The sequence below is a fragment of the Ambystoma mexicanum genome, chromosome 4q (genome assembly GCF_040938575.1).
Source record: "Ambystoma mexicanum isolate Mex_15411 chromosome 4q, UKY_AmexF1_1, whole genome shotgun sequence".
NCBI classification, from domain to species: Eukaryota; Metazoa; Chordata; class Amphibia; order Caudata; family Ambystomatidae; genus Ambystoma; species Ambystoma mexicanum.
The window spans coordinates 950,828,475-950,854,238 of NC_090928.1; positions in this window are offsets into that span (position 1 = coordinate 950,828,475).

Genomic DNA, 25,764 nt, shown 5'->3' on the forward strand with positions numbered 1-25,764 from the left:
TCCACCAGAGGGTTTTGCCGCCACCTCAGCTTTGAAGCTATCTGGTCTGTTTTCAGAGTTATGTTAGGTTTCTGAGTGTTGCTCAAAATCACTCATACTTTTGGGGTTAATTGATAGTTTCATATACTGTTTCATTCATTCTCTGAATCTTGTGTTCTCAGTTGGTTTGGCCCTTACCCATTCTGTTTGTAGAAGGAGAGTTCCCCAAACCAGCATGGCAGTAATGAACCAGGAGTTTGATTGGTGAAGAAGAAGACTGAAGCTGATTGGAAGTGGTGGGTTCTTGGGAATTGAAACGACATTCTAAACTGCCTTTCATTGTCCTTCCTGAACAAAAAGGTCCTGTGTACTTGAAGCTCCAGTAATTGAGGCATACCTGGAAGAGTGGATCAGTGTAATCTTACGTGGGACAAGACATGCAGAGACTTGGTGGGAGCACAGCGCTCTTGAAATGAATAAGGAACTTTCTCTGACGATTTATTTTGCAGGATTTAAGTAGGTTCTAACAAGAAAATAATATAGAAATTAGCCGCTAGTCGGGTAAAGTGCAATTCTTAAGATAAAAGAAGATTTAATTCCGTTTTATAAGTTGGAGATCTCACGCATGCGTAAGTGAACTGCCTTCTTTAATGTTTAGAGTTGTGTGCATGTGTTTTAAGATAAGCGTCTCTTCCAACATTGAGACGTTCGATAACAATTCAGTGCGCATGTGTTTCAAGCTGAGCGTCTCTCCCGATATTGAGAGGCATGACTAAAAATTCAGAGCGCACGTAATTAGTCAGAAAACTGTTTTTCCCTGACAATTATGCTTCATAAATAAGGTATTTCCTTGTGCACCTGCGCATGGAAGATATTGTGGTATCCTTTGGGAAAGCAAGTCAGCTTTACGCCTGATGGAGATAAGTGTCTCCATTAGGACTAAATGAAGACTGTGCATGCGCGAAAGACTTTAGTAGTGTTTTGGTTGTGCGAATTTTGGAACAGATTCCTTGTTCCTCTGAAACTTGTGTATAGAGTTTAAAAGCAAATAAAACTAAATAAGAAGACTTAAGTGTATAGAAAAGTTTAGTTATTATAGCACATGATTAGTTTGTACATTCGTTTTTCATCCTACAAAAGGAAGATGTATTCAAATCATTTCCTTGAAGAGGTACTTGAGAAAGAACTTTCAAAGACTATTTGTTTTTCTTGAGAAAGGAAACCTTTGGCACAATTCAAGTTCAAGGTAAGCAAGAGAGAACCTATTTCCTTTTCTAAGGAGTAAGACTTTCTGAAAAACACAATTAAAGGCATTAAGAAATCATTTGTTTTCTGAGGAAAAAAAATCATTCCCACAAGAAGAAACTTGTGGAAAGAATACTGTTGGGTTTGATTGTTTACCTCCTAGCTCTTCGAGGAGGTAGGACAGGTACATGCAGTTAATCAGAGGGGGAAGGTGAGAGGGTTGGTTAAATGGAATAGAATTAACTCTGTTTCTTGTTTTCTCACTTCTACAGATTTTCCTACACAGTTAAAATGGAAGTCTGATCCTTTTTTATTTTATCCACTTCCCCTTTCCCTCTGAAGTCTAGGGACTTGTGCAGTTTCAGTTTTCATTTCAGTAGTTGACCACACATTGTGGGGTTCAGCAGCTTCCGCGGAGCAGATCATCAGGACCGGACAGCTGCAACGCAAAGTGCCTGTTCCGGATGTTTGCCAAGTGGCTATGTGTACTCCTTTGCTCACGTTTACTAAGCATTACTGTTTGAATTCTGCTCGTTTCAGCACAGTGGTCCTTCAGCGTTTTCTGGTTTAGGTGGTGTCCTGGCTACCCTCCCATCTTCAGGTTGTTTGTACTGCTTTGGGAGTCTATCATAGATGAGGAATCCGTGGAAGGAAGGAGTCCATTAGAAGAACAAATGACTTACTTTTCGGTAATGTTCCTTCTGATGGACATTCCTCCCATGGATTCCACGTCGTCTTCCTTACCTGCCCCTCTTAGAGTAGTCTGTACACCTTAGTTCTGCAATCCCTCAGTGTCAAAGAGCTAGGGAAAAAGGGTGGAACTGAGGTCATGGGGTGCACCGCCTCTATATATACTGGCCTCAGCGTCATGTCTGGGGTGTGTAGAGGCTTCAGGCAGAGTCACGCTCTGTCCCTGGTGGTGTAAATGTTTCCTAAGAGCCGATGACTCTGGGAGATGGATATCATAGTTGAGGAATCCATGGGAGGAACGTTGATCAGAAAGAACATTACTGAGAGCTAAGTAATTTGTTCTCAACTGGTTCATACCCCACAGAGTTCAAAAAAGCAATCATTGGAGCACTCCTTAAAACGACCAATCTTGATGGGTGTGGGATACAACCTAGACCACTATAGACAATTCTCTAATCTACCATTCATAGCAGAAATCATAGAGAAACTAGTAGGCAACCAACTCACCCAATTCTCCCAAACGCACAACCTCATCCACAACAATCCGTTTTCCCACTCTGCAGAAGCACAACTGTTCAAGAAGTTCAAGTTCCTCTGTCTTGTTTTCGAATCCCTCTGTGATCTTGCTGCCCCTTACCTCTCCTCCCTTCTTTCCTTCTACACCCCTTCTCGTCCTTTCCGCTCTGCTAATCTTTTGGTACTCTCTCCACCTCCTCCACCCTGCTCCCCCCTCCCGCTTCCACTCCTTGCTCCTTTCCACTGGAACCGCCTCCCCCTTCACATCCGCTCTTCTCCCTCCAGCCCTTCGTTTTGCTTGTCTCTAAAATCTTACCTCTTCCACTCACCTCCCTAACACCCCATCTTCCCTACCTCCTCCCTTCCCCTTTACCCTTACCTCTTACTACTCCTCTTCCTTACCCTCTCCATCCCTACGATCCCCTTCCACCTGCTTGATTCTTGTCTCACCTCCTCTGCTCTTCTTCCCTCACATTCCTGCTCTTTCCCCCGTCCTTACCTCCTCTAACACCTACCACTCCCTTGCTCACCTCACCCCTCCCACACGCTCCTCTCCGCTGCAATATTGTAAGTTGTTCTTTATGCTGATATCAGGTTGTGGTTCAATTGTCATCTTATGCTTGCTGTATGTTTACTTGTTCTCATGTAAAGCACTTTGGAGTAAAGGGCTATATAAATTCAATAAAATACAAATACTAATATACATGATAACACTCCTACCTGCCTGATCTTTCCAGACCTCTCTTCAGAGTTTGACATCATCAGTCACCCTTCACTTCCTAAATACCTGCATTTCCACCTATGCATACAAGAATCTGCCCTGAAGATTTCCTATCAATCCCTAGGGAAGTTATTCAAGGAGTGCCTCTGGGATCCACCTTATCGCCATGGCTCTTCAAACCCTATAACAAGCCCCGAACAATTCACACCCACATTTCAAGGATACACAGAGTATAGATAACTTGTTTTCGCAATTTCATCAAATCAAACAACTCCATCCGCCAATGCCTTGCAGCCATCAAAAAAGGAGTGTCCCAAAGCAACCTATGCCGTACCCTCAGCATGACAGAGGTATTGGTCTTTGACACCCAACACATTCACTGCCTTTGTTTTATATGGCCCGCTGACCTAGGAACTCCCTGCCCCCTCACCTGCTTCAGAAGCACGGAACCTCAGATTCGTAGTGGACACTGTCCTATCTCTTAAACCACATATAAAATACTTCACCCATAAAAACAACCTCCTATACATCTTCAGAAAGATAATTCCCTACTTGGAACTTCACCAAAAGATCATCATCACCAATGCCCTAATACTAGAATACTGCAATTCTCTCTATATGTGTCTGTCCTCAGACAGCCAAAAATCGCTCCATATCATCCAAGATATAACTGCAAGCTGCCTACTAAACCTCAAGCCTTACGACCATATCACTCCATCTCTAAAAACACTGGTTCGCCATCAAAACTAAAATAGAACTCAAAATCCTAAACATTACCCACAAGACCATCCACTCTTCTAGCCTCTCATGCCTCCAATCATTCCTTAAGCTTTCATTGCCTGCAGATACCTATGGTCATCAAATAAGATTACACTAACACCTCCCAAATTTCAGCACAAAAGGCAGAGACAAGTAATTCTCCTCCATTGTCCCTAACCTATGAAACAAACTACTTCTGCCAGAACCCAAATTCAACACCTTCAGAAACTATCCAGAGACTGGTATACAGTCAACCTTCAATCACAAACCTAACAGACCACCTGCTTCAACCTTCCTACACCTAATGTTTCACCGAAAGGACTCCACTCCCTCTTTCATCCAGACACTATAGTCAGACTATATAAGCACTTAGACACCACAGATGCGCCTCCCTACTGCCCCTCCTTCCACCTTGGTTAACACTTTTCCTGCCACTTCTTCTCTATCGCCTTCCATCTCTCCTTTACCACCATAGCACTTAGCTGCTATGCTCTTTTACCTCTTCAGTCAACTACACTTAGTTTCATTTCAAACCTACCCTCCCTTAGAGGGCGCTAGAGGGCCAACCAAGATGGTGGCTCCCCTGTGAGCTCCCCAAAGGCTCCTTTATCAATCTTGATTAATCACTGCAACCCTGATGTGGACTTAACCTAATATGCAGGCAGAAAGTAACTAAGAAATAGCTTTAACTCGGCGCCAGAAAAGCGAGAGAAAATCTGCTCTGAGGACCCGAAACGCCGCGACACCGCAGCTCAGAAGGGTGACTTGCAGCAGGCCGCATCTCAGAGGTGCGGGTGGGGCGTACCCGGGGCTGCACCCCAGCGAGACCTAAGCCGCCAACAAGCAGTAGCAGTGATCTGGCAACAGCCGTGGGTCCACCGCACCAGCGGGGCCGGAGGAGTGCGGGAAGCGGGAGCTCCGCCGCCGCATCAGTGCCCTGCAGTGCAGGCAGTCGGTGCCTGGACGCGTCAGTACGTGACCGAAGAGGAGGTACACCGGACCAGCCCGAGGCGCCGGGCCTCTCCTAGGCCTGCATCAGCGAGGTGAGCGGTGTGCCCGCGGTGGAGGGAGAGTGAACTCAATCGAGGAGCCGTAGAGGACCCGCGGCTGAGGAGCCATGCCGAGCAGTCTTCCCCGCGGCGTCCCTCCCCCCCTCTCAAGCCGGCGAACACCATCAGACAGGAGGGCCTGGAAAAGCAAAGTACGGCGTGCTCCTGGACCCACCAGTGCAAGAAAAGAGGGGTCCTACAACGCAGCCCACACCCCACCCCCCCACAAAGGCATACCAGTCAAGCACAGTGATGAGACAAACGAACCGCACAAGATATCGGACCGGCACAAAGGCACCCTTCCCGGAAAGTAGCAGCAACCACAGGCGAGCTCCTGTAACCCGAGACAACGGGGCAAGCCACGGATGCCTTGCGCCCAACAACAGCTAACCTCACAATAACCAGGCAGTCCAACAAGACGGAGCCCCCACAGTTCACCCACGGCACATAGCAAGGCAGCCCGTGGCACCCAATCAACCCACAGAGGGGAAAAGCGGTCAGCAGCAGCGCAGGAAAGACAGAGGCTCCACCTGCGTGACAACAGTATACCACACGGACCCGCCTCAAACAACGCCACGCAAAGACAGTTTGCACACCGTCCATTATCCCCCCCCAATCTCGCAGGTGGTGGCAGATTGTACCCTGACCCTGATGATGCAGTGCGATAACACTACACTACTACCACATCTCCCCACCGAGCGACATCTAGGGCCAACTAAACACGTGACTGATCGTGGAATACACGCTACTTTCGACACCACAGAGCTGCATAGAAAGCACCGGAAAGGCTCACCCGCTCTAGGCCCCCTCCATAATAAGATATACCGCGACCTCCTGCACTTGCCCAAATTGAGAGTTTCTCCAGCAAAGCAGCAAGATGGGCAAATCCGACAAGTCACAGCGGAAGCTCAACTTCGAGACAGGACCTGCATCCAAAACCCCAAGACCTGAAAGCCGCCAGGATTCACCACAAAATCACGCAAGCCTAGATGAAGAACAGCCCCAACAAATGGATATCCGAGAAATCCTAATGGACCTAAAAGCATGGATAAGCAACCTTGACAGCAAGATTGACACACTATCGTCTAAGGTAGACTTACTCCAACATCGCCTCGATATACACAGTGACAGACTGGACAATGTCGAACAAAGGGTCTCAGACCTCGATGATGGTGCAACGTCACTAACATCGAGAGTATCAATACTAGAAGGCCAAATGAAAGCAGTCGTAACCAAAAACGAGGACTTAGAGGGGTGCTCCCGACGAAATAATATAAGGGTGGTCGGAGACAGGGAACAGCACATGCAAACCAAGATGGAGGACTATATTGAAAAAATGTGCAGAGATCTATTCGGAGCCACAGCTCTATCACAATTATTCGTCATCGAGAGAGCACACATGAACCCATCAACCAGACCAATCCCCGGAGCACCTCCCCGCCCGATCATAGCCAAGTTGCTAATTTACAAAGATCGAGGCACAATTCTAAGTCTGGCTAGAGACAAAGGCAGCCTTCAATACCACGGGGACGCCATACAAATATATCCAGACTTCTCCCCTACAGTCCAGGCTCAGAGGAGATCCTTCGCAATGGTCAAACGCCGTCTGTGTGACAACCAGATAGTATACTCATTGCTCTTCCCTGCCAAATTACGAATCCAATATGATAGGAAAGTCCAATTCTTTAACTCGCCAGAGGACGTCAATCTATTTCTCGATAGACATGGATGCAAGGCTCCTAATAACGCCCCAGGGACGCCCCGGAGAGACAGAGCGGGAAGAAACCCACCATGAACCACAATTAACCAACCCGCCGGAAACACAGCTCAACGACGTCCAGCATCAGGACAACACACACAGTTTAAGAAAGGAGCCCCCAACCTTGGGAGGACGCTAGTGCCCCACGCGCAGCAACATTAACTCTATCTGGGGGGGAATCCAAACGGACGAGTTGGGTTGTTGTCCGTGTAAGGAACTGTTTACTAGTATTGTTATGGGTATGTGCCACCCAATCTCCCCCCTGCACCACGTCATCCCTCCACCCTCAGAGTTCAAGCCATCCATACATAAAACACAATCATGCTCCCACAGAACTCCACATGCCGCCACTGGACACTGGGGGACTCTGCACTATTAATGAGCCATGAACATGAAAACAACCGGCCAATTCAAAATAGCAACATGGAATATCAGAGGAGGTAATCTCCCATCCAAAACAAGAAAGATCCTACAATACCTCAAGCGTCACAATGTAGACGTAGCTATGATACAAGAGACACATCCATACTGCCAAGGAACACCTCTGGGCTCGACACTGGGGCTGTCCTCATTACTTTTACTCTTACTCATCGAATGCCAGAGGAGTGGCTACCCTCATAAACCCCAAATCTTGTTTTTGACTGATAAAAACAGAAAAAGATGCAGAGGGTAGGGCTCTCCTGGTGCAGGGAGTCATGGCCGGGAAGGAAATCGTATTCGTAAACTCCTATGCCCCCAACGTAGATGGAGCAAACAACTTCAACTGGGTACTCTCTCACCTCACGCAAATCAGCTCAGCAACCATAATCTGGGGAGGCAACCTAAATACACACCTAGACCCACGGAAAGATAAATCACAAGCATCAACGGCCCATCCGTCCAAAGCCAGCCTCCAAGTACAAGAGATATGTAGAGCGTATGATCTAGTCGACATCTGGAGACAGAAGAACTGGGAGAACTATGAATACACCTTTCATTCGGCGTCCACAACACTAGCTCGCGTATAGACTACCTCCTTGTCTCCGCACAAAGCACACTTCAGTGGGGAAAGTGCCAAATTCTCCCCAGAACTTTCTCAGATCACGCCACAGTAACGCTCGAATTCGATCTCCCCAACACCAAACCAAGAGCACCCCACTGGCGTTTTAAACCCGGAGCACTAACTGACCCAGTGTTTGCAACCGAACTACGAGATGAGATCATATCCTTTCTGGTCCTCAACCAAGAAAGTCACTTCCACAGGCACGCTCTGGGAAGCACTGAAATGTTACATAAGGAGGGTGTGCATCGCAAAAGAAAATGGAATACTAAAACTAATACGACGATAACTGGCCACCAGTGAAGATCGCCTGAAGGTCTTAGAACTGCAGTACACCACTACAAATCAAATGCACATCCAAGCGGAACTCAAAGAAGAACTACTGAAATTCAAGACCTCAGCCGAACGAGAGCTGAAATTCCTAAAACGCAGACGCAAGATACGCCAATATGGAGAGGGGCAAAAACCTGGAGCCCTCCTTGCCTGCCTGAAAGCTGCTGACAGGAAGCCAACCCTGGTAGAAAGAGTGCGCTCCCCGCAAGGTGCCTTGGTTCACAGAGAGGAGGAAATAGTAGAAGTGTTCCGCGCCTTCTACCAAGAACTTTACAGCGCAAAACACCCAACGGACACTGAGATCCTACGTGAGTACCTTGCCGATACCGAACTATACTGGGTAGAGAGGGAACTTCGTGAACCCATAAATGACCTCATTACACTAGAGGAGATCCTGCAAGCAATAAAGGGCCTACCTAACACCAAAGCCCCCGGACCAGATGGCTTGATGGGGGAATTCTATAAAACATATGCCCCCATTCTGGCACCCCACCTTTTGAAAGTCTATGAGGAAGCATCAGAGGCTGGAATCCTCCCCCAAACTCTAAGGGAAGCTAACTTAATCCTCCTCCACAAAAAAGGCAAACCTCCTGAGGAGTGCGGTTCATACAGACCAATCTCCTTAATAAATCTAGATAATAAGATCCTAGCTAAAATCCTATCCAATAGATTGCTCCCACTGATGCCGGCGCTGGTGCTCGCTGACCAAGCAGGCTTTGTGCCAGGTTGCAATATGACGTTCGACATAAGGAGAATGTTTGGGGCCATGGAGGCGCTTGATCCCACGCACCAGGCAGTCACAGTTCTTCTAGATGCAGAGAAAGCCTTCGACTCTGTCGAATGGCCCTTCATGTTTGCTGTACTCGGGCAACTCGGACTGGGGAACCAATTTGTCAAATTAGTGTCTCTATTATATAATAAACTCCAATCAGCCATTATCCTAGGTAATATGAAATCCGCAAATGTAAATCTACAACGCGGAACCAGGCAGGGATGCTCACTATCAGCTTTAATCTTTGCACTAGTGATGAAACCCCTGGCATCAGGCCTGCATTCCCGTCAACTCCAAAGAGGTCTCTCCATAGGGCCCCATAAACTGATTATATCCCTCTATGCCGACAATGTAGTATTATTCATTCAAAACCCTAATGAGAATTTGAACCCAATAATGCACAAAATAGTTCAATTTGGCTTGGTCTCCGGCTTGAAAATCAATCACTCTAAATCGATCATATTCCCCCTAACCTCCAGCACCAAAAAATGTGCAGACTACAACTTTAAGTGGGAGAGTTCTCAAGTATTGTACCGTGGGATCCTATTGTCCCAAAGCTACCACGATATGTTCCAAGATAACTACGAAACCGGGCTGAAATCGCTCCAAGAGAAAGTGAATAGGTGGAAGTCGCTGCCATTGACTCTATGGGGGAGAGCATCATTGGTTAAAATGGTAATCCTCCCCAAACTCCTCTATTTGTTCACCAACATACCAATTCTTATACGACGGCACTATCTAGGGAAAATAAAGAGCATTATACTGGAATTAATATGGGCCGGCAAACCAGTGAAGGTAGCCTACACGACACTTATACTACCGGTAACCAAAGGAGGACTTGCACTCCCCGACATGGAGCGGTACTATTGGGCCGCCCAGGCACAATTCCTGAGCTACTGGTACTCCACAGACTTTGTTAGACCACATGTCCAAATAGAACGAGCCTTGGCATCACCAAACTTACTAAGAGCGGTCATTATTAGTCAGCAATCAGTGCCCCACACCACCCTAAACGTGGTGCTGTCCACATACGCAATCTGGAAAAAAATAGCCCAAAAATATGGGGTGCAAACCAGATATTTCCCTCTCCTACCCGTTAGATTTGTACCGGGGATTCCCCTCACTGCAGAAAAGGTCTTCCTCCAGTGGGTCGACATAATACACATACACACACTAGGTGACCTATTCGTCGAAGGGACATTCATAACTCCACAACAAGCCAAGGAGAGAGGCAGCACCACCTCCCTACACACATTTATATACTTCAGACTGCGCTATACTATACAGGCCCTTTTTCCTTCATTCCCACAACAGCCACCAACATGGCAGCTACGGCGTGATACAAGCACAAGGGGAGGGAATACTGGTCTCGGCAATATACAAATCTCTCCTAACTGACACAGCACCAGAAAATGCACGCACAAAAGGGAGGTGGGTAGAAGTTCTACAGGCCCCCATCCCGGAGCAAGAATGGGTGTATATACTACGACAAACTCAAAAAGTTGCCCTGAACTCACGTTTTAAACTAATCCACTATTTACATCAAACATATTACACCCCAGCCAAAAGAAGCATGCACTGATCAGAGTCGGCAGCAAAGTGTGACAGATGCAGAACACCAGCAGCTGACTTTCTCCACCTGGCATGGAGCTGCCCAGCAATAGCCCCATTCTGGTCACAGGTACTCCAAGAGAGAGACGCAATAATTGGAGAACTAAAACCCATCCCCACAGTAGCATTACTCGGAATGACAAAACACTTCCACGACAAGGAAACTGGTGAATGTGCTGCTCATATTAGCGCGCAGGAGAATTGCCATGTCATGGGGTCAGGACCCAGTCCCGATAATAGCGAAATGGCAGAAAGACGTATTCTATTCCCAAGACGTGGAATCAGAATTCATCAAGACATTGCCTCTGCACGCGCGCCCTCCAGACATCTGGGGACCCTACGTAGCATATCTGATCTCCAGCAAAGGCGACTCCTCATCCTCTTCCACTCCAAGGCAATCAGACGACTAAGAAAGAAAACAAACCTGCACAAACCGGGACACGGTGACCAAAATATAGTATCGGGGAGAGGGGGGAAAAAAGGAAGAAAAAAAAAAGACTCTGCACAGTACGGTGCCGGGGGTAGGGGGGTGCAGGATCATGGGGGACTACACCGGCGCAAATAAAGTTTTTTTAAAAAAAACCTGCCCTCCCTTCATCACTCTTCGCCTGATGCACACCCGTTCACCAGCCCTCCCCGCCCTCCTTAGCTTTTCTAGAACATCCTCTCTTGTGCCTTAAAAGTATTCGCTTACTAACAGTAGTTAAATGTCAATGGTATGTACATGCTTTTCCATTCTGTCTGCAACCAGATGACTTTGGCACCTTGATGCACTTTTGTCATCTGGCACCTGCATATAAGATGCAAATAAAATAACTTGAATAAAATGGCAGTGGGGAAAAGTAATGTGGCGCACAAGGGGGCAAAGAACAAATGTTCCAGAGAATAAAAGTGGCCTTTATTGTAAAGAACTTGTTTTTGGTATGTCCAAGGTGATGCTGACACAATTGAATTAGGGAGTACAAGAAGTACAAAAGTGTTCTGACTGTTTTTGCTGCACCATTAGCAGATTAAAAGAGTACATTCATAAAATAGTCCTGAAAAAAGGTCCAGTACCCAAGGTGCTTAAAGTAATCTTTGTCCCTCAGAGTTTCAGAGACTAGTAAAATTAGATATAATTAAGCCAATTTATTCTGCTCTCTGGACGACACCATGCTTGTGGTCCAGAATGCCAATGGGAAATTTAGGTTGTGTATAGACCTAATAGACCATCATTCCAGTACTTATATTGAAAGCTTCCCCTGACCTGTCATCCGTGAAAAACTGAGGAAGGGCATGGATTATAAGTACCCTTGATTTATCGGCTATTTAGCACAAGATGCTGCTTCATCACCCTAATAAGGTTTTATTATCTATTGTCGGTATGGACTCAGTCCTTCACATACCCCACATATTGATGCAAGTATTTAACATCCCAGCAGCATGCCTAAAATTCATTCTCTGGAAAAAGTATCTTGGCTGTTTTAGTGATGGCACACTAAACAAACAATGTGTATGTTTGCCTCCATGTGTTTAGGAGAATATGGCACCCAACCCCTTATTGCTACAATCTATTGTTATCACAGAGACTGCACTCGTATCAAATCCACCTAAGTCAAGTGGCATACACATGTTGTGCTTTATTTCATTGAAGGCTTCCCCGTTCATTACACATGTAAAAAGCTCCTTTTCTCAAAGGTTCCCTTAAATATTGTTATATGAGAACATTGTTCTATGAACCAGCTATATTATTCTGCAAGCCCTAAAATGGGGCACAGTTCAGTTCATCCTCTTCGAGTGCTTGGCATTCCCTAAGAACGTATAGAGTAACTTTCTTTGCTGGATCATTTTTTGCTACGTGGGTCCTAAAAATTCCACTACTGTTACCGCATTTCTTGGCTTCAATCATAAACATGTTCTCCTTCAGATTAGTAAGAAATTAATTCAATTGTCATGTTCATTTTTGACCTTCCCATAGACAATGTTACTCAGGAAAATTAGAGTCCCAACTATGATGTTATCTTTTCAAGTTAGATATGCCAATTAATATTTTATCAGTCCCAATCACCCTCCATCGGAATAATTCTGCTTCAGTCTGGTACTGATCAGGGCTAATGGACCAAATTGTTCACCAATGCACGTGGGTTGTACCATGGCTGCATTATGATACCACTTTTATTTAATATTTTTTTTATCAACTCCTTATATGCTACTCTTTGTGAAACACCTACAGATAGCCCATGCTTTGGGAACACTAAGATCCCTGTACTAGCCTATGCGGACAACTTTTTTCTGCCAACTGGTACCCCAAAGACATTGCAGCTGCTATTAGCTTCATTTACAAAGTACATGATGAAGAAAGGCCCATCTATGAATGCCAGTAAGTATGCAATAATTATATTTTCAATCAATTTGTTCTCATGCAATCATTGTTTCTATACGAAGACTGAAAGCGTACCGATAGTCAAAGAAATAGACTAGTAACAAGTTTTATGGCTATGCTGTTGAATGTTAAGCATATTACCAAACAATCCTACTGTATGAAATAAGCAATTGTGGGTATCTTTGATTCTGCCCATAATGTCGAACCTTAACCCATCAAGATGATGCTTAAGGTTTATGAGGCAAACCCCCATTTAGTGGCATTCAATGGGCTTTTAGCGGTCCCTGCAGAGTGGTTAACAAGGGTGTTGCTAAGAGTCAGCAGGCTGAGATTAAAATTGGAGGTATATCTGTTAAAACATGAGAATTTACTAGGAAAGGACTGTTCCGCAAGGAAATATTGATGAGCTGAATGAGTGTGTGATTGAAGAGATCATAACTTGCATTCTAGCAAATAGTTTGTCATGATTGCGAGTAAGTGAAAGGTAGTTTATGCAGTGGATGCTGTAATTGAGGAACATGTCTGTAGAAGAAAAAGAGGTCATGAGGAATACCAAGTTAATCAAACCAGAAGAGTTCAAAAGCATACTGATGTTACACAAGGGTAATCCGGGAATGACCTGCACCAAATATAAACTAAGTGCGTTTCTAGTGACCAGGGCTTGATCTATAAGTGGCAAGAGAGAGAAAGTCTTAACTGCTGGGCTTGTGTAAATGGGAATAACACAAGCATGTAGGACAATGGTATAGACTTGGGATTTGTATATAAGGCCATACAGAAAGATAGGAAATGTGAGCAGGTTTGTGTATCATTTCTTTTAAGTGGCCAGAAAACAAATTCACAGATGTAGTCATGCACATTTTAGGAAGGAAGTCCTTCCTGAGATAATGATGAAGGATAGTCGGACAAAATAAAAGAATATTGGTGGGTGAAAGGGATAAGATGTTTTTGCACTGCTGTGTACCATTCCAAAAATAATGGACAAGTGGATCACATGAACCAAATGTTGATTTAGGTGGTGTTAGAAAGTGAAATGAATCGGAAGAAGGCAGTGAAAAATACATTGACTGATAGTACTTCTCCATCATAGTTTCCCTTGTATTAATGTGGGGCACGAAACCATGCATCACAATGTCATCAGAGGTGTGTGCTATTAAAAATAAAAATGTGGCTTTGTACAAGATTAAACTGAGGTTAATAAAGAAATAAGATGAGATGAAGGGTAACCAAGGTAAAGAGAAGGTGGCACAGAGATATTTTGAATTCAATGTAGATGTATGGGTAAAGATCAGATGAGGAGGTAACATTGCCAAAGCCAATCGCAAATATTCAGAACCTGTAAGAATACAACATGTTCTTACTATTGCAGCTGCATTAAACTGTGGAAAATCTGTAATATTAGAATTATATTATTAGAACAGTTTTCAAATATAGGTGCAGTGCCATGAAATAATTTCTAGAGGGAGTTTTGAAAAGGGTAGCATTTTAAGTGAAATTAATTTTCACAGTGCTGCTTTTAACAAGAATATTCATATGGCTTAAGGACAAGGGTTAGGTCTGAGTTAAGCAATGGAAAGTGCTATTACTCAACATCTTAATGAAGATGTGAAAGGGCCCACATAAGAGGGGTTGATTACAATACAAACGGAATCGCAACAGTCAAGATTTGAAGAGGTGTCATGATTTGCATCTTACTCTGTATGACAAAGGCTAACCTCCACCACAAAGGCAGTCTACATGCCCACCCTTAGGCTGTGGCAGGTTTTGCAGCAGAGAATAGTGATGTACCGGAAGCAAGGTTCTGGAGAAAGTCGGGACTCGCCACTTTAGTGCAAGAGAAACTACAACCCCCCGAGTACTTGACAGGCTTGCTGTTTGATAGCAATATTGTCTTGGGTCTACCCTCTATGTGAATCTGTGCATCACTGCTTATTACCCTTGTGTGTTTGGTGAATATTAGATGCTATCAATATCTTTTCCTATACAATTTTAGCACTAAACCAATACATGTTTGCCCTTGCAATATAGTGTCTTTTATACTCATGAATAGGAACACATTAATAATACTCTCACTCTCTTGTTTGCAGTTATGCTTATTTATTCTTTTGTAGGGATAATGTGAGCATTAAAAATAGAATAGCTAATACATTAGCAATAAAGTAGTTCAGTAAATACCATGTATACTATTTGTTATTCACTTCTTAAATGTTAAAACTACCAACAACCAATCAACAGTGTGTGTAGCCATTGTGGCACAGTAAAACATGAAATCATACTCAAAATGGTGATGCTGTGGATTGGCAAACCAGAGGCAGGTGAGGGTTATACAGAACAACAGTACATGGCTCCTATGGTCAGATAACTAACAACGCCTAGAAGCAGAATTACAGCAATGGATCAAAAAGATTACAAGTAAAGCAATTTAAATCCTCCTGTAAAGATTCCTCTCGTCCTTCCTCCGTAGTTTGATGGCTTCACTTATCCTGGTCAAAGTACAAGGAGCAGCACAGGTTATATGTATATATGGATGTTGTGCTGAACCTCAGTGCCACAATAATCTCAGTGTTTCACGAGCACAGGGAACGTTGAAAGGCTACCCTAATAAAAAGACATCATAGTGTCTCATAATGTTGCAACGATGGAAATTTAAAATATACGTTGGAAAAATAGGTACTACATTTCAAAAATATTGAAACAGTCAAATCATTACAATTGGCAACGTGCCAATTTGTAACTCCATGATCAGTTTACTGTCTCAGGGGAAGTTGCCTGAAAACTGTTTGCTTCTTGTTTTCAAGGCAGTTCAGTTTTGTAATTTAGTTATGCCACCAAATTATTGAAACAAGCATTACAAATCGGGAAAATTGGCAAAGTGCACATGTTTAAGCCTAGAGAGTAGCATTACTCTTAGTCATTACATCATCTTGCTTTCTTACTTGGACAGGGCAAGCATTGTGGGGGTCAGTGGTCCTCCTGTCCATCCCTTCTGGGGATTCCACATTGTTGTAGCCTTCGTTGTAATTTCAGAAGAGCATTCTAGGTGGCTAAAAAAGTTGTTTTTTTAAAGATTAGTTCCTGTCTTTCAGCTTTGTTTGTTCCACCCCTGCTTCCCTGTTTGCCAATCCAATCCTAACAGATGAGACGTCATTGAGGTAATCAGTAGAAACTGATCATCTTGTTTGTTGGCTTTTGAAATGAAACCAACTTTTTGAGATTACATGTGCATATGAACTACCATGTTTTGAACACTGACAACCTTTGCTTAAGAGTACAGGACAGCAGTGTTTTCCAAAACATTTTAGGCTATCAGTTTGTCTCAATTAGGGCTTGCGCTGATCTAGTTTTTATTTTCATTAGCTTGGACCTCTGTCTTTTTGCTTACACAAGCAGCTTCAGATGTGTAAATGTGCAACAAAAAAATCACGATTTGCAGTCCAATTGCTGTGCGTGTTTTTGAATTGTTTTGCAGTGTGCGATTTAATCTTTTCAAACTACTTTTTGTGTTTAACAATTATTTTGTTTGAATTGCTGCACTCTCCGTTACTGTATTTCTTTAATAATGCTGATGAAATTGACACATGCTCCTTATGTCAGAGGAGGGAAAGCATTTGCTTTAAAAGCAATTTGTAAGCAGGACAAGTTAGACTTGTGGCTTTTTACTGTCAAGATCTATCTTGAGCTTTTCACCTGGACATAAATGCAGTTTGAATGCAGATTAATTTTGTGGCTGTAACCTTAAATAGGATAACCCTATCGTGCATTCTGAAAGATCCAAAAACCGTTTGTTTGTTTTCAGTTGCACTTGAAAAGGGAAGGCCAACACTGATAGTTGGAATGCACATTTGTGAAATGTTCTCATGTCAAGGTCAATAGGAATGTTCCACTTGTGAAATGCATCGCTGTCAAAGGCAATAGGAACGTTCCATTTGTGGCTGCAGCCCTATGGGCTTAGCTTGGAGTTAAATCTGTGAAACTAATGGTATATAATGCAGTGTATGAGACCCTCACTTCACAGTGAAAAACCTGTGAAAATTTGGAGTGGAGCGAGAAAAGAGAGAAAATGTAAAAACAACTGCTGTGTGTCTATTTAAAATCATTTTTATTATTTTCTTATGTCAACAAAATGCTAAATTAGAATTGTTTCCACAGTCTGGCCTGCATATTATAATGTCAAACATAATAACAGTAACATCAACATTCCTAACAGTCCCCACTCATGCTCCAATACACTTTAGTTCCCAGGACGGGAAATGGTACTCCAAAATCATTTTAGTACATACAAATTGAATGTTACAACACATTGCTTGCTCTGTTGCCTCTCTAGGTTGCATATATGTTATTTCATGAAATGTTGGCCCAGTATCCCCTGGTTTCAGCCATGTCCTATTTATTCAATCTTAAGTTGCGTTGTCGTTTGCTTGGTGTTTGATGGTGAAGTTGCTGAATGTGTCTCATTTATCCTTTGGGTTGGGATCTCACAGGGATGGATTGCAGTAATTTCTCTCCATCTTCTGGATGCATATCATATCCTTCAAACCGTTTTCCAATGAGGGTGGATCTTTGTTGCATTCATTGGTGTGCTATGCATCCTCTAGCCAGGCGTATTGCCATTTTTAAGGTGTGAATCTTAAATCGTACAGTTTTTCCTTTGTGTTGAAACCTAGAAGGCACCCAGCCATGGATGACCTGATGTTGTGCCCCTGCATCTCTCCGACCGAGCTTCTTTATCACCTGTCCACAGAATCTGGTCATTTCGGAGCATCTCCAGATCATGTGATTAAAGTCTGTAAAGGGCGAGCCATACTTGGGGCATTCATCTGACTTATTTGATTCATAGTTTAGCTGTGATCTGGTTTATAGTATAGTCTGTGAATTAAATTATAGTGCATTAATGCAAGTCTGGTGCTTACTGATATGGTCCTAGCTAGTGCACAGATCTGATATCAATGGTATTCTTCTAATACTGTTGTTTCTTCTCGGTTCCACTTATTTAAGACTGAGTATATGATGATATTCCTATTTCTTTGTATATGTGTGTATATTCTGGAGATTTCTCCCCTTAGCATTTGGTCACACACTACCTCTCTGGATATACAGCATTCAGCCGGGGGTGTTGGGAAATTAGGCTAGTGCTTCCTGAGGGCCAATATGACAGGGTGGTCACTGGTGTATTTCATTCCATTGCAAAAAACTCCTCTAGAGTGAAGAATTTCCCTTCATGATATGATATGGCATTTATAACGTGCCTATACACAAGTGTTTCAAGGCGCAATGAGGCAAGAGAGGGGGAACAGAGAGAAGACAGAGACAGCGATCTTAGTAGGCCAGGTGTCAATGAGATCGCGCAAGTGCAGGGGAAGGGGAAAAGTGTGGGGGAAAAAGGGGGAGGGGAAAGTGCAGTACATGGCTCGACAATAAAAAATAAATTTAATAAATAACAGCAATAAATAAAAGTGCAGCCAGCTGGTGGCAAGTGCAAGGGTAAGTGCAGCCATCAGGTGTCATTCAAGTGCTGGTAGAGTACTGTAGGGATACAGAAAACATTCCCCAAGTGCAGGGGTTGCCAGGGAGGCATTGCAGGTGTGCAACTGGCGGGGGAGGGGACCTGGGCCCGAGATCAGAGGGTGGCCAGGTAACCAGTGCAGTTTCAGTTCAGCCAGGAGTTCAGCAGGGGATAGGAGGAGAGAGCGCAGAAGCAAAGAGGAAGGTTTTCAGGTGCTTCCGGAACCAGAGGTGGTTCTCCTCAAGTTTCAGGGAGGCAGGGAGGCTGTTCCAGAGGGAGGTCCCAGCCAAAGAGAGAGATCTACCACCAACTCGTTGCTTGGAGAAGTGACTGACCCTGAGGGAGTTGAAGGCGGATGAGTGAAGAGCTTTTGAAGGAAGATATTTAGGAAGAGAGAGTTGAAGGTATTGAGGCGCCAGGCCAGCCTTATGGACAATGCAGAGGGTTTTGAACTTAATTCTCACAGCCACTGGGAGCCAGTGCAGAGATTTCCGTCCTGGAGAGGTACGATCCCTGGGCTTGAGTCCAAGAACAAGTCTTGCAGTTCTGTTCTGGACGAGTTGCAGAAGGCAGAGTGTAGAAGCAGGCAGATTTAGAAAGAGGCTGTTGCAGTCTTCCAGCCTAGAGAGAACCAGAGCTCTGGAGACAGTACGCTTCTGGGGTAAGGAGAGGAAAGGAAGAATACCCCTGAGGAGGTGCAGCTGGTAGTGTGACTTCTTAGAGATTTCAGAGATATGAGGAGAGAAGGAGAGTGTGGAGTCAAAGATGACCCCGAGGTTTTTAGCCTTGCAGATGGGTACAGGAAGAGGGCCAAGAGAGGCCGGCCAGAGAGTGACAGGAAAGCCGATGAGGAGAATCTCAGTCTTACTGGCATTAAGGCAGAGATCATTGGCGGCACACCACTCCTGGTCAGCAGACACAGTCAGAGATGAGAGAAGGAGAAGAGGTGGCTGAATGTAGCCTGAAAATGAGCTGAGTGTCATCCGCATAGCACTGAAAGTTGGGGCAGAGAGCCGCAATGCGGTGGGCAAGAAGTGCTAGGTATTGGTTGAACAGCCAGGGAGAGAGGTTAGAACCCTGGGGAACACCACAGGTAGAGATAGAGGAGAGGAAGGACCCAAGTTGGACCTGGGAGGGTCGATCGGAGAGGAAGGATGTCGGCTAAGCCAGTGCCTGACCGGTGATACCCAGGTTATTACAGAGACGGTTGAGCAGGATGGCATGGTTGACTGTATCAAAGGCAGAAGAGAGAATCGAGTAAGATGAGGACACAGGGGGTGTTGGAATTAAGATTGGAGAGCAGGTCTTCACGGATGTTCAGGGGAGCAGTTTACGTGCTTCTGGCAGCTCTGAAGCCAGGCTGATGGTCATGGAGACAACCAACAGATTCAGTGTGAAGATTAAGCTGGGAGATGGCCAGCTTTTCCAGGAGTTTAACCATGAAAGGAGTCCTGGAGGTAGGGCGATAGTTAGCTGGGCAGGACGGATCGCCAGAGGGTTTCTTAAGAAGAGGGTGCACAAGGGAGTGCTTCAGGGGGGAAGGGAAGACTCCAGTACCGAAGGAGTGGTTGCAGAAGTCAACCAGTGCAGGAGCCAGGGAGCCAATGTGGTCGTTGATGGTTTTGGAGGAACAGGGATGAACCTGTTTTGGTGAGACTTTCGTAGATCTGACTTGTCTGGAAACCTCGTCTGGGGAGAACAGGGGAAAGGCAGAGAAGGGGGAGGAGAGGTGGCCAAAGAAGGGCAAGAGGAAGAGCAGGGTGTAGAAGAAGGGGGGGAGAGGAAGAGAGAGGACATGCACCATGTTTTCCCATGTGAGTATCCCGAGGGCTCGCCATACTCTCAATATTTGGGTCATTCATGGGAAGTATGTGTGTGGTGCATCAGCACTAGATCTTTAAAGGCAGAAGTGGTTTTGTTTCCAAGGGTTCTGCGATTTTATGCCATGCCCATCTGGTGATTGCAAGAATGTTTATTTCCCTAGGGGGTGAAGTTGCAAGAATGTTTATTTCTCTAGGGGTGAAGTTGCTGCTCTGTCAAAAGTGAGGGAGATTTTTAAATCCATTTATCTACTTTCCTGGTAATTTGGTCAAAAATGGGATTGTAATTTATATTCATAAAGTGCTTGTGCCGTGATGGAAATCTGTGTGCCTTTGTATTTAGCAGTGTCCTGGCACCACCACAATTCTAATTTTTCTGATCTTTCTCTCACTTTTTCAGGTAGTGGAAGTAATTACTATTTGCTCCAGTTGATCTTGAGGCATGTGAGTCATATTCTTTAACGTTGGTGATGATGGGTTGGAGGTTTACTTATGGATTGGGCACATATAGGGTCATCGGCATAGAGTGAGACCAGGAACCGCTCTCCCCCAATTAGGGCATTTTGCCATGTTAGTCTGTCTGAGCAATTGGGCAAGTGGTTCAATTGCACACCCAAATAGTGTTGGTGAGAGCGGGCAGTCCTGCCCAGTGCCCTTGGTGAGTGCAAACGTTTGGGATACATTTGCTTTTTTATGGCCTGTTCTGTAGGGGATCTTTATATAATCTGTATTCATTTAGTGAAAGGCCTAGGCATGCCCATTTTTGTCTTCCATAATAAGCGCCATTTGACATAATCAAAGGCTTCCCCAGCATCAAGTAATGCCAATACTACATCTTCTGTGGAAGCAATGCTATCCACATATTCTTTATAAATGTCTGCCGAAAGTCAGTCTGCTCCTTTTGTTCGGCATTCTATTTATGACCTCTTCATTCTAATCCGGGGTCATTGGAGTTGCAAGTGTATCCTCATTACTCAGTTGGAGGCTGGGTAATATGATTTGACTTGGGTAGTCATCTTGTTGTGCTTCTGTAGAGTCTATTGTGCAGGTGTACAGTTGTCTACAAAAGTGTTCAAATGTTTTATTCATGTCTATAGGTTCTGCAGTCCTGTCTCTGACCAGGGTCTCAATTAATGCGATCAACTGCAAGGTTCTTTCCCTATTTACCAGCTACACTAGGGTTCTGCCAGTGTGGACCTACTTGGGTATGTGACTTCCAAGTCAGTGGCTTTGGTGAATTGCTTCATCATCCATATATCTGTTGCTTGATCATGGAAGACGGTGACGCCCCTGATTGTTCACTCTGAAGTTTTTTCAGGCCGGTTCCTAGTCTATTGCGTATGTTGCATATGTTTCTTAGGCACTCAACCTCTTTGGCTATGCAGATCCCTTGTGTGTATTATTTGAACTCCTCCCATATGCTTATAATGCTTTCCTTCGAGCCCAGGTTTGTGGCAAAAAATTCCTCTATGGCTGAAACGCTCACCTGGTATCCACGGGGACGTCACTCAGCCTGTTCTGACCTCTTACAACCTCAAACCCTTCCCTGGAGTCTACTCGACTGTAGACTGGGCCTGAAACACAGGATTGGTAGAGTTTAACTCCCTATTGTCTCTGTGTGCTTGAACCCCTTCTTCCCCAGGGTCCAACCCTTACCTTTGATCCACAGCTCACCTTGTTTTCTTGGAAAGTTGCTCTCCGTACTGCTTTCAGCGCAGGGGCGCGTTGATTGATGCGGGCTCGTTGCTGCCTAGTTACTTCACTGGCAAGAGTCCGACAGGTAAGTAATATGAGTCTTTTGAACAGTTCTCTAACTTCGTTCCTTTCCTTCCTTAGATGATGGCCAGCGTCCGGGGATGGCGACGTGCTGCTGAGATGAGTAGCGCTGAAGGTGAGTGAGAGCGCGATGCGACCCTTTTGTATTTGTATTGAACTGAGTTCTTTTTCTGTGTCTTGTAGGTGCCGTGACGTTTTCAGCGTGGATGCCGGTTATGAAGAAGAAATGCGGTGAGTAAGCGCGGTATGAGGCGCCTCTAGACGTTTTCACGCTAACCTGGAGTGTCTTTTCCCTCTTGCAGATGGATGAGAAGTTCCGGAGACAGAGTTCCCCCAGAGCGGCTGGGATTCAGGTAAGCGTTTGAAGCTCGTACAGTCTTTCAAAATAAGCGAAGATTTGCTGAATGCTTACTAATGCCTTTTTTCTGTTCTTTTCCCTTTTCCTTAGGAAGCGGCGTGCCGAGATGCGAATGACACCACCGAAGATGCCCGCAGAACAGAAGAAGCGATGAATGATGGGCAGAAGCGCCACAAGGTAAGGCTGTTCCTAACGGTGTTCTTGTTCTTGCAGGAGCTGAGCGCAGAAGAAAGATGCAGGCCTACTGGAGACCAATCCGAACACGGTGAGTGTCACGCTGCAGGTGCAGAAAACACAAAGCATGTTTCTCAGCCTGGGCGTGGCTTAGTCTCTGGGTATCCCAGGTGTCTCTGGGCTGAACTACACCCAAGACTAGACTGCACATGCAGTTCTGGGAACCGAAATATGTGGGGGCATCCATCTTGTCCCCATCAATGCGCTACCAGTCCAATCCCCAATGTTATCCTATGGGAGTGAGTGAGTCTGGTGCCACAAGCGCCAAGTCGGACTCCAAGTGGGTCTTTGGAGGGATGGAGAGGCCCTTGAGGGCCATGTAGGTGATCGTGGCCTGGCTCCAGCCTGACATCTTGGAGGGCTGGGGACATGAGGGGCAGGAATCATGACAGCACTCCCCCTCTGCCCCCCCCAAGGCCCCTCTCAAGGTGGCTCTTCTGTCTGGTCCTGGTTTGTTTGGATGATTTTGATGAAATCGTCTAAGCAAGCGAGGTGCATGGATGTACTCACAAGGCTCCCATGTCCTGTCTTGTGGACCATACCCCTTCCAGTCTACTAAGTAGTATCATTTGGATCTGACGTACTTTGAATCCAGGATGTCCTTGAATTCCAATTCTGGCTCCCCGGCGACTACTACTGGCTGCAGTGGCGTTGCTACCCGGGTCCCAGGTTGAACAGGTTTAAGGAGAGACACGTGGAACACAGGATGAATCAGCATGTTTGACGGCAAAGCTAGCCTGACCGCCACAGGATTTTTCACGGAGGTGACGGTGAATGGACCCAGGTATCTTGGACGGAAAGTTCAGGTTCCTTTAATGGACACGTGTTTAGACGCCAGCCAGACTTTGTCTCCCACTTGGTAGTTGGGGGCCTTTGCTCGGTGTTGATCAGCAAACTTCTTTTGCCGATTCTTAGCTTGAAGTAGGTGTTCAGCTGCCCTTTTAAAGGTTTGAGAAATGGTTGTGTACAAGGTTTTGACTGCTGACATTTCTAGGGTTGTAGGAACGTCCAACTCAGAAGTACGTGGGTGCCTGCCATACATGGTATAAAAGGGTGTCTGCCCAGTGCTGGTGTGTAGGGAATTATTATAAGCATATTCAGCCATCCATAATAGGTCGAACCAGCTTCCTTCAGCTTGGTGTAACATGCAACGCAGATACTGCTCGAGTGTCTAATTTGTCCTCTCAGTTTGACCATCCGTTTGGGGATGGTGACTGGTGGATAGCCGGATGTCGATCTGGGCCATACAGCAGCATTTTCTCCAGAAGTTAGATACAAATTGAGTACCTCGGTCTGAGACTAAAACTGAAGGAAACCCATGGAGCCATACAATGCCTTCAAGAAATACCTTTGCCAGAGTGGCAGCATTTGGGAGCCCCTTAAGAGGAATGAAATGTGCCATTTTTGAAAATAGGCCCACGACCACAAGAATAGTGTTAAACCCTTGACTGGGTGGTAAGTCAGTAATAAAATCGAGGGACAACGTGTGCCAGGGTGCTGGTGGGATTTCCAATGGTTGTAATAGCCCAGCCGGTTTCTGCTTGGAGGACTTGTTTGGAGCACACACTCCACAAGATAGGATGAATTGGATAATGTCTTTACGCCACGTGGGCCACCAATAATTTTGTTTTACCTTGGCTAGGGTTTTAGCGATTTCGGGGTGGACCTCGATCAAGGAATCATGATAACCGGACATGACTTGTTCTCGTAGTTTTTGGTTTGGTAAGAATAAACGATTCCTGCACTCCACGCTTGTAATTGCTCCGGACTCATCAGGTTTTGGATTTCTTCATGTAATTCTTTCTGAGTTATGTTTGCTGCGATTCCTAGGAGCTTGTCACTCGGGATGATTGCTATTGGGTCAGGGGTCTGATACCCTTGCTCTTCCACCCCCATACGGGAAAGGGCATCGGCCTTCCCGTTTTTCACCCCTGGTCGATATGTAATCACGTAGTCATATTCAGCAAAAAAAAGAGCCCGACGTAGTTGTCGTGAGGATTGGGCCTTTGCCGTTTTTAGGTACTGGAGGTTCCGGTGGTCAGTTATTATGGTGATTGTGTGTCCGGCGCCCAAGAGGTAGTGCCGCCATGCCTTAAAGGCTGACTTAATGGCCAGGAGTTCTTTGTCTGTGATAGCGTAATTGAGTTCAGGGGGTGTGAATTTACGTGACCAGAAGGCAACAGGGTGTAACTGGCCCGTTTCGGGGTCCTTTTGTGAGAGGACGGCTCCCATAGCCATGCTTGAGGCGTCCGTTTCCACCAGGTATCGGAGATCAGGGCGAGGGTGGCGTAAGATTGGGGCAGGTGTGAATCTTACTTTGAGTTCCTGGAAAGCTTCCTCGGCTTCTGTTGTCCACTGGAACGTTTTCTTGCTTTTCCTTAGCAATGACATGATGGGATGCACGATTTGCGAAAATCCTGGGATGAACCGGCGGTAGAAGTTTGCAAAACCCAGCATACTTTGAACCCCCTTGAATGAATTGGGGATGGCCAGTTCAGGATAGCATCTACCTTGTGTACATCCATTCGGATTCCATTCGGGCTGAGAATAAAGCCCAGGAATTCCACCTCAGAGACGTGGAATGAGCACTTTTCGAGCTTGGCGTAGAGCTGGTGTTGACAGAGTTTCTCCAATACGGATCGGACGTGTTTAACGTGGTCCTGCTTTGATGCAGAATATACTAGAATATCATCGATGTACACTAGAACACAGACATCAATCAATTCCCATAGGACATTGTTCATGAAGTATTGAAATACTGCAGGCGCGTTGCAAAGGCCAAAGGGCATTACTTGATATTCGTACATGCCTTATTTGGTGCGAAAAGCGGTTTTCCATTTGTCCCCCTGTTTTTTTTTTAACCAACTTTATTTTCATTTTTGTTCTTTTTAAACGTAAGACAACAGTTAGCCTTCGGTTACAGCAGTATTACAACCATTATCATCCGTACAAACAAATTATTTAACCTACTTGAACTTTGACATCAAGACTATTATTGTCTTCCAACTCCCCCCCCCCCCCCGAGTACTCCCACCCTCGCCCACCCTTCCCACCCCCTTCCCTTAGAGTTATCTGAACCAAACTGAACCAATGTTATAACCATAGCAAAGCAGTTTCCTGAGCTCATCCCTCCTCCATGTCTTCAGCTGTCTTTATCTAATATGAATGTTTCTTAGAGTCCTGGGTTTAAAGAATTGAGCCTCCCTGTCCCCCACATAGTCCTGAAGTGGGTCCCATA